The sequence below is a fragment of the Leptonychotes weddellii genome, chromosome X, assembly GCF_054177405.1.
Source record: "Leptonychotes weddellii isolate Sample4059 chromosome X, ASM5417740v2, whole genome shotgun sequence".
Classification (NCBI taxonomy): domain Eukaryota; kingdom Metazoa; phylum Chordata; class Mammalia; order Carnivora; family Phocidae; genus Leptonychotes; species Leptonychotes weddellii.
Genome location: NC_138385.1, coordinates 44,607,357 through 44,620,835, shown reverse-complemented (window position 1 = coordinate 44,620,835; position 13,479 = coordinate 44,607,357).

The following is a 13,479-nucleotide window of genomic DNA, read 5'->3' as shown; positions in this document are numbered from 1 at the left end:
TCCAGTCTTCAAGCCCCACCGGCTGGAAAAACTCACAAAAAAATGTTTCTGTAGTTTTCCCTGCCAATGTCTTTGGGAAAGTGTTATCCTTGTGCAATCCTTTGTGTACCCTTCTCTCTTTTGCCTTTCCCCATGATCAGGGCTCCCTCCCTTCTGCAGTACCTGTGATCCATTTATTCCCCAAGTCACATCTCAGAAGATGTGGCATCTTCTCTTCCTCTAGTTTTGGAGTTTGTTCTGTCAGTCCTCAGGTTGATTTCTTGGGTATTCAGAATGATTTGATAGTTATCTAGTTGTATTCCGGGGACAAGATGAACCTAGGGTTCTCCTACTATGCCACCATCATAGCTCCCCTCTCTCTCAAAGAGTCTTTACCTCTTCAAATTCAGTGATTTTTACATCTATTGTATTTTGGCTACTCACCATCAACTAGATCTTCACTATTTGTGAAATATTTAAATTTCAATATTCCTTTCTCTAACAGCAATTTTCTGTAAGTTCCATTTTCTCAAAAACTATCTACTAAGACCCCCCACACACACCCTCTTTTTTTTTTTTTAACCTCAGTATGTCTTCTGGCTCCTTTGACTACTCTCCTTTGTTTTAGTTTATTTCCTTTTATTTTTTCTTTTCTTGTATGCCCAACCTGGACCCAATGCTAAAATTTTTCTCTTAAAAATACACTCAAATACACTCTCTTATGTTTCTGTGTATCTGTTCATCAAAACCCCAATCATGTACTAATTCTAAAATACTTCTCATCCATACTTATATATGGGAAAATGGAGCACTGCAGAAATAAACCAAAAAATCACCTTGTAAGTGTATACAGGGTTCATTGAAATATGTAATAATCCCCTTCAGCTGGGCCTTCAATGTTATCTTTCATTTCCTTTACTTGATTTGAGTCAACTCTTTCCAGTTATCTCCATGAATATTCCAAAAATTGTCACTTTTCTCAATCCCCTATTCAGTTTGACTCATATCTTTTCAACAGATGGCAGAGGGAATCAAGATATCCTCCTTCAGTTTCTAATCCTTTTACCTACAAGCTCATCTGTACTTATATTGTTCTTCACATCCTTTCTTGTAGTCTCAATGAAAATTTCTTGCAAGGCAATTCATTCCACTTTTAACTATTTCACTCCTCCCTACATCCTCTGCATCTTCACAGTCTCCTCCCTCTCTACTGGTTTTCTTCTCTCATTCTATAAATATACTCTACAAAAGAGTATTACTCAACACTTCTTTGATCACTGTAGCTACTATTCAGTTTTCTCTCTGAAATTTTTGAAAGGGTAATCTACATTCAGTATCTCTACTTTTTGTTTGTTTGTTTATTCAAGTATAATTAATATACAGTGTTATATTAGTTTCATGAATGCAATATAATCATTCAATAATTCTGTACATTTATCATCAAGATAAGTGTACTCTTAATCCCCTTTACCTATTTCACACATTCCTCCCACCCACCTCCCCACTGCCAACCACAAGTTTGTTCTCTGTATTTAGGGGCTTGTTTTTTGTTTTGTTTTGTTTTGGTTTGGTTTTGTTTGTCTCTTTTTTCTTTGTTTCTCTGTTAAATTACACATACACATATTAATAAAGTCATATTTTATTTGTCTTCTTCAGACTGACTTATTTAATTTAGCATGAAAACTTCTAGGTTTATCCATGTGGTTACAAATGGCAAGATTTCATTCTTCTTTATGGCAGAGTAATATTCCTGAGTGTGTGTGTGTGTGTGTGTGTGTGTGTGTGTGTGTGTGTGTGTGTGTGTGTGAATGGATAATCACTCCTTATCCATTCATCTATTGATGGACACTTGGATTGCTTTCATACCTTGACTATTATAAATAACACTGGAATAAATATAGGGGTGCATATATATTTTCAAATTAGTGTTTTCATTTTCTTTGTGTAATAAATACCCAGTAGTAGAATTACTGGATCATATTGTAATTCTATTCTTTAAATTTTGGAGGAATGTTTGTAAAGATTTCCACAGCAGCTGGATGAATTTACATTCCTACCAATAGTGCAGGAGGGTTTCTTTTTCTCCACATCCTTACCAATACTTATTTCTTGTCTTTTTAATTTTAGTGATTTTGGCAGGTGAAACTTGCTATGTTATTGTGGCTTTTCTGATAATTAGTAATGTTGAGCTTCCCTCCATGTGTCTGTTGGCCATATGTATATTTCCTTTGGAAAAATGATTATTCAGGTCTTTTGCCTATTTTTAATCCAATTATTAGTTTCCTTTTGTTTGTTTGGTGTTGAGTTATATGTTTTAATATATTTGGGATATTAACATCCTATGAGATATATCATTTGCAAATAACTTCTCCCATTCAGTAGGTTACTGTTTTATTTTGTTGATGGTTTCCTTTGCTATGTCTTTTATTTTGGTGTAGTGCCAATAGTTCAATTTTGCTTTTGCTTCCCTTGCATGAGGATACTTAGCTAGAAAAAAAAATGTTTCTATGGTTGATGTCAAAGAAATTACTGCCTATATTTTCTTCTAGGAATTTTATGATTTCAGGTCTCACATTTAGATCTTTAATCTATTTGGAGTTTATCTTTGTATATCATGTTAAAAACTGGTCCAGTTTCATTCTTTTGCATGTAGGTGTCCAACACAATGTCTATTCCCCATTGTATATTTTTCTCCCTTTGTCTTAAATTAATTGACCATATAAATATAGGTTTATTTCAGGACTCTATTCTGTTCCATTGATGTATGTGTCTTTTTTTGTACTACTTCCATACTGCCTTGATCCCAACAGCTTTGTTGTATACCTTGAAATCTGGGATTGTAATACTTCCAGTTTTGTTATTTTGCAAAATTGCTTTGGGTATCCCATGTCTTTTGTGGTTCCATACAAATTTTACAATAACTTGTTCTAGTCCCTTGTAAAACACTGTTGATATTTTAATAGGGATTGCAGTGAATATGCTGATCACTTTGGGTAGTATGGACATTTTAACAATATTAATTCTTCCAATCCATGAGCATGCAATATCTTTCCATTTGTGTTATCTACAATTCCTATCATCTTTAAAATTTTTTATTTAAATTCTGTTTAGTTAACATATAGAATAATATTGGTTTCAAGAGTAGAATTTAGTAATTCATCACTTACATATAACACCCAGTGCTCATCATAACAAGTGCCTTCTTTAATACCCATCACCTGTTTAGCCCATCTCCCACCCACCTCCCTTCCATCAACACATAGTTTGTTCTCTATAGTTAATAATCTCTAATGGTTTGCCTCCCTATCTTTTCTTTTCCCCTTCCCATATGTTTCATTTCTTAAATTCCACATGAGTGAAATCATATGGTATTTGTCTTTCTCCGGCTTAGCATAATACACTCTAGCTCCATCCACTTCATTGAAAATGTCAGGATTTCATTCTATTTGATGGCTGAGTTATATTCCATTGTATATATATATACCACATCTTTATCTATTCATCAGTCAATGGATGTTTGGACTCTTTCCATATTTTGGCTATTAATAATGTTGTTATAAACATCTGGGTGCATGTGCCCCCTTCAAATCCATATGCTTGTATCCTTTTTGCAAATACATAGTACTGCAATTGCTGGGTTGTGGGGGTAGTTCTATTTTTAACTTCTTGAGGAATCTCCATACTGTTCTCCAGAGTGGCTGCACAAGTTTCCATTCGCAACAACAGTGTAAGAGGATACCCTTTCTCCACATCCTCACCAACACGTGTTGTTTCCTGTGTTGTTAATTTTAGACATTCTGACAGGTCTGAGTTGGTATTTCATCATGGTTTTGACTTGTATTTCCCTGATGATGAGTGATGTTGAGCATCTTTTCATGTGTTTGTTGAACATCTGGATGTCTTCCTTGGAAAAATGTCTATTCATGTCTTCTGCTTATTTCTTAACTGGATTATTTGGGGGTTTTTTGGGTATTGAGTTTGATAAGTTCTTTATAGATTTTGTATACTAACTGTTAATTAGATATGTCATTTGCAAATATCTTCTCCCATTCCATAGGTTACCTTTTAGTTTTGTTGATTTTTTCCTATTTTTGCAGAAGCATTTTATCTGAATAAGGTCCCAATAGTTCATTTTTTCTTTTGTTTCCCTTGCCTCTGGAGTCTTGTCCAACAAAATGTTACTATGGCTAAGGTCAAAGAAGTTGCTGCCAGTTTTCTCCTCTAGGATTTTGATGGTTTCCTATGTCACATTTGGGTCTTTCATCCATTTTGAATTTGTTTTTGTGTATGGTATAAGAACGTGGTCTAGTTTCATTCCTTTGCATGTATCTGTCCAGTTTTCCCAACACCATTTTTTGAAAAGACTGTCTTTTTTCCATTGGATATTATTTCTTGCTTTGTCAAAATTAGTTGACCATATAGCTGTGGGTCAATTTCTGGGTTTTCTATTCTGTTCCTTGGTTTATGTGTCTATTGTTGTGCCAGTAACATACTGTCTTGATCACCACAGCTTTTTAATACACCTTGAAGTACAGAACTGTGATATCTCTTGCTTTGATTTTCTATTTCAAGGTTGCTTTTAGTATTTGGGGTCTTTTGTGGTTCCACACAAATTTTGGGATTGTTTGTTCTAGCTCTGTGAAAAATGTTGGTGGTATTTTGATAGGGATTTCAGTAAATGTGTAGATTGTTTTGGGTAGTATAGACATTTTAACAATATTTTTTCTTACAATCCATGAGCATGTGATACTTTTCCATTTCTTTGTATCATCTTAAATTTCTTTCATAAGTGTTCTATAGATTTCAGTGTAGAGATCTATTATCTTTTTGGTTATGTTTATTCCTAGGTATATTAGTGTTTCTGGTGCAATTGTAAATGTGATTGATACCTTGATTGCTCTGTTGTTTCATTATTGATATATAGAAATATAACAGATTTCTGTATGTTGAGTTTGTATCCTGTGACTTTGCTGAATTCTTATATCAGTTATAGCAATTTTTTGGTAGAGTCTTTTGGGTTTTCCAGAGTATCTTGTTGTCTGCAAGGAGTGAAAATTTGACTTCTTCCTTGCTGATTTGGATGACTTTATTTCTTTTTGTTGTCTGATTGCCAAGGCTAGGACTTAACAATACTAAGTTAAATAACAATGGTGAGAGCTGACATCCCGGTCTAGTTCCTGACCTTAGAGGAAATGCACTGAATTTCTCCCCATTGAGGATGATATTAGTTGTGAGTCTTTCATATATGTACTTCAGTTTTTTATTATGTTCAGTTAGCCAACATATAGTACATTATTAGTTTTTGATGTAGTGTTCAACGATTCATTAGTTGTATATAACACCCATTGCTCATCACAACACATGCCCTCCTTAGTACTTTATTATGTTCAGGAAGGTTCCCTCTATCCCTACACTGTTGAGGTTTTTATCAAGAATGGCTTCTATACTTTGTCAAATGGTTTTTCTGCATCTGTTGAGAGGATTATATAGTTCTTACACTTTCTTTTATTAATGTGGTGTATCACATTGATTGATTTGGGAATACTGAATGCCCCTTGCAGCCCAGGAACAAATACCACTTGATTGTGGTGAAAAGTCCTTTAAATGTAATGTTGGATTCAATTTGCTAGTATCTTGTTGAGAATTTCTGCATCCATGTTTATCAGGGATATTGGTCTGTACTTCTTTTTTTAAAATTTTATTATGTTATGTTAATCACCATACATTACATCATTAGTTTTTGATGTAGTGTTCCATGATTCATTGTTTGTGTATAACATCCAGTGCTCCATTAAATATGTGTCCTCTTTAATACCCACCACCAGGCTAACCCATACCCCCACCGCCCTCCCCTCTAGAACCCTCAGTTTGTTTCTCAGAGTCCACAGTCTCTCATGGTTCATCTCCCCCTCCGATTTCCCTGGTCTGTACTTCTTTTTAGTGGGGACTTCTTCTGGTTTTGGAACCAAGGTAATGCCAGCCTTGCAGAATGAGTTTGGAAGTTTTCCTTCCATTTCTATTTTTTGGAATAGTTTGAGAAGAATAGGTATTAACTCTTCTTTAAATATCTGGTAGAATTTTCCTGTGAAGTCATGTGGTCCTGGACTTTGGTTTGTTGGGAGATTTTTGATTACTGATTCAATTTCTTTGCTGCTTTTGGGTTTGTTCAAATTTTGTATTTCTTCCTGTTTCAGTATTTATTTTTTAATTTCAGCTTTGATAGTTTATAGGTTTCTAGGACTTTATCAATTTCTTCCAGTTGAACAATTTGTTGGCATATTAATTTTTTATAATCTTCTTTTATAACTCTTTGTATTTCTGTGGGGTGTTGGTTGTGGTCTCTCCTCTCTCTTTCATGATTTTACTTATTTGAGTCCTTTCTCTTTTCTTTCTGATATATCTGTCTAGAGGTTTATCAATTTTATTAAGTTTGTCAGAGATTCAGATCCTAGTTTCATTGATTTGTTCTTTTTTGTTTTCATTTCTATGTCATTTATTTTTGTTCTAATTTCATTATTTACCTTCTTCCACTGACTGTAGGATTTATTTGATGTTCCTTTTTCAGCTCCTTTAGGTGTAAGTTTAGGTTGTTTCAGATTTTTTTTGTTTCCTGAAGTAGGCCTGTATTGCAATGTACTTTCTTCTTACTGCTTTTGATGCATCCTAAAGGTTTTGGATGGTTGTCTTTTCATTTTCCGTTGCTTCCATTTTTTAAATTCTTCTTTAATTTCTTGGTTAACCCACTCATTCTTTAGTAGGATGTCCTTTAACCTCCATGTATTTGTGGTCTTTCCAAAATTGTTCTTGTGGTTGACTTCAAGTTTCATAGCCTTGTGGTCTGAAAAATATGCATGGTATGATCTCAATATTTTTGTACATGTTGAGACCTGATTTGTGACCTTGTATGTGATCTATTCTGGAGACTATTCCATGTGCACTCTAAAAAATATGCATTCTTCTCCTTTAGGATGAAATTTTCTGAATATATCTGTTAAGTCCACCTGGTCCAGGGTGTCATTCAAAGCCATGATTTCCTTGTTGATCTTCTGCTTAGATGATCTGTCCATTGATGTAAATGGGATATTAAGGTTCCCTATTATTATTGCATTCTTATCAATGAGTTCCTTTATGTTTATTATTTTTTATATTTGGGTGTTCCCAATTTAGGGACATAAATATTTACAATTGTTAGATCTTCTTTTGGATAGACCCCTTTATAATGATATAGTGTCCTTCTTCAACTTTTGTTACAGCATTTGTTTTAAATCTAGTTTGTCTGTTACAGGTTTGGCTATTCTGGGTTTCTTTTGACATTCATTAGCATGATAAATGGTTCTCCATCCTCTCTCTTTCAATCTGGAGGTAACTTTAGGTCTAAAATGAGTCTCTTGTAGCCAGCATATAGATGGGTCTTTTTTTTTTTTAACCTATTCTGATACCCTGTATATTTTAATATGAGCATTTTATCCATTTACATTCAGATTGATTATTGATAGATATTAATTTAATGTCATTATATCACCTGTTAAGTCACTGTTTCTGGAGATTTTCTCTGTTACTTTCTAGTTTTTGTTGCTTTTAGTCTTTTTTTTTTTTCTCCACTCAAAGAGTCCCCTTTAATATTTTGTTAATATTTCTTGCAGGGCTGGTTTAGTGGTCTCAAACTCCTTTAGTTTTTGTTTGGGAAACTCTTAATCTCTCCTTTTATTCTGAATGGCAGCCTTGCTAGATAAAGTATTTGTGGTTGCATATTTTCCCCATTTAGCATGTCAAGTATATCATGCCAATATTCTGTCCTGTTAGGTTTCTGTGGAGAGATCTGCTGCTAACCTTATTTGTCTGCCTTCACCCTATCTGTTTCCAAGCTGTCTGTCCACCCAGCAGCACAGTGCTCCTGTGTTTTATCTCAAGTGTGCCAGCTGGACTTCATAATTCCAAATTTTAGGGACCTATCACAGCATGCACCCATGCTGATCCTCTTGGTAGGGTCTCTTGGCCCTGAGGCTGGTGATGTTTTGTCAAGGAAGGGAAGTTTCATGAAAACTCAGGGGCTTGGAATTTATGGTAAAACTGTGAAAAGCTGGCATCCAGGTTAGCTGCCCTCAGCACAACTCTGCTCATATACTAATGAACAGGCCAAGTCATTGGGCCTGCTGGCTCTTTTGTCCCTGGAGAGGTAGTGCCACTTGTCTCTAATGCACTCCAAGAAGGGGAACTGTCTCTTCCAGGCAGATGCAGGAGATCCTAAGACCATGCTGCTGCTCCTGGGCCTCTGCCCTCCTTCTCCACGGGAGTACCTCTATACATGCCAGGTATCTCCACCTGGAGATGGAGTAGACTTCTATAACTTTAGATTTGACCTCCTGTGCTTGTAAAATCTTGCAATAATCAGCCCCACTCACTTTCCCTGTCAGTTGTTTTGGGGAAATGTTTTTCTCGTGCAATGCCCTGTGCTGTGTTCTCTTTTTCTATCTCTCCCTGCACCCCACTCTTTCTCACCTCTTTCCCTGATCAGGGTTCCCTCTCCTCCACAGCACTGACTATTCTTTTCTCCCCCAAATCAATTCTCCACATATCCTACCTTCCATGATGTGGCCTCTTTTCTCCCTCTAGTTGTGCAGTTTTCTCAGTCCTCAGATTGATATCCTGGGTGTTCAGAATGATTTGATATTTATCTAGCTGTGTTTGAGTGATGAGGCCAGCCTAAGGTCCTCCTATGATTACACCATCTTAATTCTTCTTCCATCTTCAATTTCTTTCATTAGTTTTTTTTTATTTTATTTAAATTTTAGTTAACATAAAATGTGATATTAATTTCTGGGGTAGAATTCAGTGATTCATCACTTACAGACAACACCCAGTGCTCATCACAAGTGCCCTCTCTAATACCTAATACCCATCAAAGTCATCCCTCACCCACCTCCCTCCATCAACCCTCAGTTTGTTCTCTATCATTAATGGTAGCTTATGGTTAGTTTTCCTCTCTCCTTTTTTCTTTCCTGCCCTTCCCATATGTTCATCTTTTTTCTTTCTTAAGTTCCACGTATGAGTGAAATCATATGGTAATTGTCTTTCCTGACTGACTTATTTCACTTAGCATAATACATTCTTACACCATCCACATCATTGCAAATGGTAAGATTTCATTCTTTTTTAAGGCTGAGTACTATTCCATTACACACACACACACACACACACACACACCACATCTTCTTTATCCATTCATCAGTTTATGGACGTTTGGGCTCTCTCCATAGTTTAGTCATTGTTAATAATGTTGCTATAAATATCAGGGTGCATGTATCCCTTCAGATCTGTATTTTTGTATCCTGTGGTAGTAGTGAAATTGCTGGATCATAGGGTACTTTTAATTTTTTGAGGATCCTCTATACTGTTCTCCAGAGTGGCTGGACCAGTTTGCATTCCTACCAGCAGTGCAAGAGGGTTCCCCTATCTCCACATCCTCACCAATGCCTGCTGTTCCTTTTGTTGTTAATTTTAGCCATTCTGACAGGTGTGAGGTAGTATCTCATCTTGGTTTTGATTTGTGTTTCCCTGATGATGAGTGATGTTGAGCATCTTTTCATGTGTCTGTTAGCTATCTGGATGTCTTCTTTGAAAAAAATGTCAATTCATGTCTTCTGCCTGTTTCTTTACTGGATTATTTGTTTTTTGGGTATTGAGTTTGATAAGTTCTTTATAGATTTTGGATACTAACCCTTTATCAGATATGTAATTCGCAAATATCTTATAGTTCTTGGTGTACATATCTTTCATCTCCTTAGTTAAGCTCATTCATAGGTATTTTATTCTTTTTGGTGTAACTGGAAAATGGATTGTTTCCTTAATTTTTTCTACTATTTCATAATAACAGTATAGAAATACAACATATATATATATATATATTTGTATCCTGTGTCTTCACCAAATTCATATACCAGTTCTAGTAATTTTTGTGGTGGAGTTTTTAGGGTTTTCTCTATGTAATATCATATTACCTAAAAATACTATAATTTTTACTTCTTCCTTACTGATTTGGGTGCTTTTCATATCATTTTCTTATCTGATTGCTGTGGTTAGGGCTTCCAGTACTATTTTGAATAAAAGTGGTGAGAGTGGACTTCCTTGTTTTTTTCCTGATCTTAGGAGAAAATCTCTAAGATTTTCCCCTTTGAGTATGATGTTAGCTGTGGTTTTTCACATAAGGTCTTTTTTTTTGTTGTTGAGGTATGTTCCCTCTAAATCTACTTTTGAGGGTTTTATCATGAATGGATTATGTACTTTGTCAAATGTTTTTATGCATCTATTAAGATGATCATATGATTTTTACCCTTTCTCTTGTTAATGTGATGTATCATGTTGATCGATTTGCAAGTATTATACCATGCTTGGATTCCTGGAGTTAATCTCACTAGATCATGGTGAATGATTTTTTAATGTCTTGTTGGATTTGTTTTGCTAATATTTTGCTGAGAATTTTTGCAGCTGTATTCATCAGATATTGGACTATCATTTTGTTGTTGTTTGTGTTTTGTTTTGTTTTGTTTTGCATTGTACTTATCCAATTTTGGTATCAGTGTAATGCTGGCCTTGTAGAATGATTGTGGAAGCTTTACTTTCTCTTCTAGTTTTTGGAATAGTTTGAAAAGAATAGGTATTAACTCCTCTTTAATAGTTTGGTAGACTTCACCTGTGAAGTCATTTGGTCCTGGACTTTTGTTTGTTGGGAGTTTTTGATTACTGATTATATTTTATTGCTAGTAATCAGACTGTTCAAATTTTCTATTTCTTTGTGATTCATTTTTGGAAGCTTATATGTTTCTAGGAATTTATCCATTTCTTCTACATTGTCCAATTTATTGGCATATAATTTTTCATAACATTCATTTATACTCCTTTGTATTTCTGTGGTGCCAGTTGTTACATCTCTTCATTTCTGATTTTATTTTTCTGAGTTCTCTCTCTCTTGATAAATCTGGTTAAAGATTTATTAATTTTATTCAACTTTTCAAAATACCAGCTCCTCATTTCATTAATCCGTTTCATTATGGAGTATTTTTTAGCCTCTACTTCAGTTATTTCTATTCTAATTTCCATTATTTCCTTATTTTCTACTGGCTTTGGGCTTTGTTTGTTCTTCTTTATCTAGCTCCATTAGTTGTGAGGTTGCATTGTGCATTTGAGGTTTTTCTCGCTACTTGAGATAGGCCTGTATTGCTATAATCTTCCCTCTTAGAACGGTTGTTGCTGTATCCCAGAGATTTGGGACAATTGTGGTTTCATTTTCATTTGTCTCCATGTATTTTTTTATTCCTTCTTGGCTTTTCTGGTTGACCCATTCACTGTTCAGAAGCATGTTATTTATTCCCCATGTATTTGTTGTCTTTCCAGATTTTTTCTTGTAGTTGATTTCTGGTTTCATAACATTGTATTCAGAAAAGATATATGGTATGACTTCAGTGTTTTTGTATTTGTTGAGACTTGTTTTGTGGCCTAACATGTGGTCCTTTCTAGAGAATGTTCCATGTGCACATGAAAGGAATGTGTATTTTGCTGTTTTGGGATGGAATGTTCTTAATATATATGTTATGCCATTCTGGTTCAATATGTCATTTAAAGGCACTGTTTACTTTTTTATCTTTATTTTTTTCCTTTTCTTTTTTTTTTGTCTTGATGATCTACTCTTTTATTTTGAGTGTTAATGTTCCCTACTATTATTGTATTACTGACTATTTCTTCCTTATCTGTTAATAGTTGATTTATGTATTTAAGTGCTCTCATGTTGTGTGCATAAATATTTATAATTGCTATATATTCTTGTTGGATTGCTCTCTTTATCATTGTGCAGTGTCCTTTGTGTTTTGTAATGGTCTTTATTTTTTTTAAGATTTTTATTTATTTATTGGAGAGAGAGAGAGAGTAGAGCAAGAGAGAGAGAGAGCACGAGCAGGGGCGAGGGTCAGAGGGAGGGAGGAGAAGCAGACTCTCTGCTGAGGAGGGAGCCTGATGTGGGGCTCAATCCCAGGACCCTGAGATTATGACCTGAGCTGAAGGAACTTAACCAACTGAGCAACCCAGGTGTCCCCTGGTCTTTGTTTTTTTTTTTTTTTTTTAACATTTTTAAATTTATTTATTTGACAGACAGAGACACAGTGAGAGAGGGAACACAAGCAGGGGAAGTGGGAGAGGGAGAAGCAGGCTTCCACGGAACAGGGAGCCCAATGAGAGGCTGGATCCCAGGATCCTGGGATCATGACCTGAGCCAAAGGCAGATGCTTAATGACTGAGCCACCCAGGAGCCCCTCCCTGGTCTTTGTTTTAAAGTCTATTTTGTCTGAAACACGAACTGCTACTTCAGTTTTTTTTTTCACTTCCATTTGCATGTAAATGTTTCTCCATCCCTTTACTCTCAATCTGCATATGTCTTTAGGTTGATGTAAGCATCATTAGACGGCACATAGATGGGTCTTCTTTTTAGGTTTTTATCTTAATAACAGTTAGTTAACCAAAAGTGTTATATTAGTTTCAGATGTACAACACAGTGAACGATTCCATAGTTCACACCATGGTCATCACAAGTGTACTGCTTAATCCCCATCAACTATTTAAGCCATCCCCTGCCCCACCTCTCCTCTGGTAACCATTGGTTTTTTTTCTCTATAGTTAAGAGTGTTTCTTGGTTTGTCTTTCTCTCTTTTTTCCCCTTTGCTCATTACTTTTGTTTCTTAAAATCCACATATGAATGAAATCATATGGTATTTGTCATTCTCTGACTGACAAATTTTGCTTAGCATAATATTCTCTAGCTCCATTCACAGTGTTTCAAATGGCAAGATTTCATTCTTGTTTATGGCTGAATAATATACCATATATTAATATACCACATCGTCTTTATCCATTCATCAAATGATGGATACTTGGGCTGCTTCCAGACCTTGGCTATTGTAAATAATGCTGCTATAAACATAGGGCTGCATATATCCCTTTGAATTAGTGATTTTTTATTCTTCGGTTAAATACACAGTAGTGTGATTACTGTATCATAAGGCAGTTTTATTTTTAATGTTTTGGGGAATCTCAATACTGTTTTCCACAGTATGTGCACTAGTTTGCATTCCCACCAGCAGCCAAGAGGGTTCCAATTTCTGCACATCCATATCAACACCTGTTGTTTCTTGTCTTGTTCATTTTAGCTATTCTGAGAGGTGTGAGTTGATATCTCATTGTAGTTTTATTTGTATTTCCCTCATAGTAAGTGATGATGAACAACTTTTTATGTGTCTGATACCCATCTGGATATCTTCTTTGGAGAAATGTCTGTTTGTGCCTTCTACCCATTTTTATATCAGATTATTTTTTGGGTGTTGAGTTGTATATGTAACTCATATATTTTGGATACTAACCCTTTATCAGATATGTCATTTTCAAATATCTTCTTTCATTTCATAGGTTGTTTTTTAGTTTTGTTAATTGTTTCCTTTCCTGTGCAGAAGGTTTTGT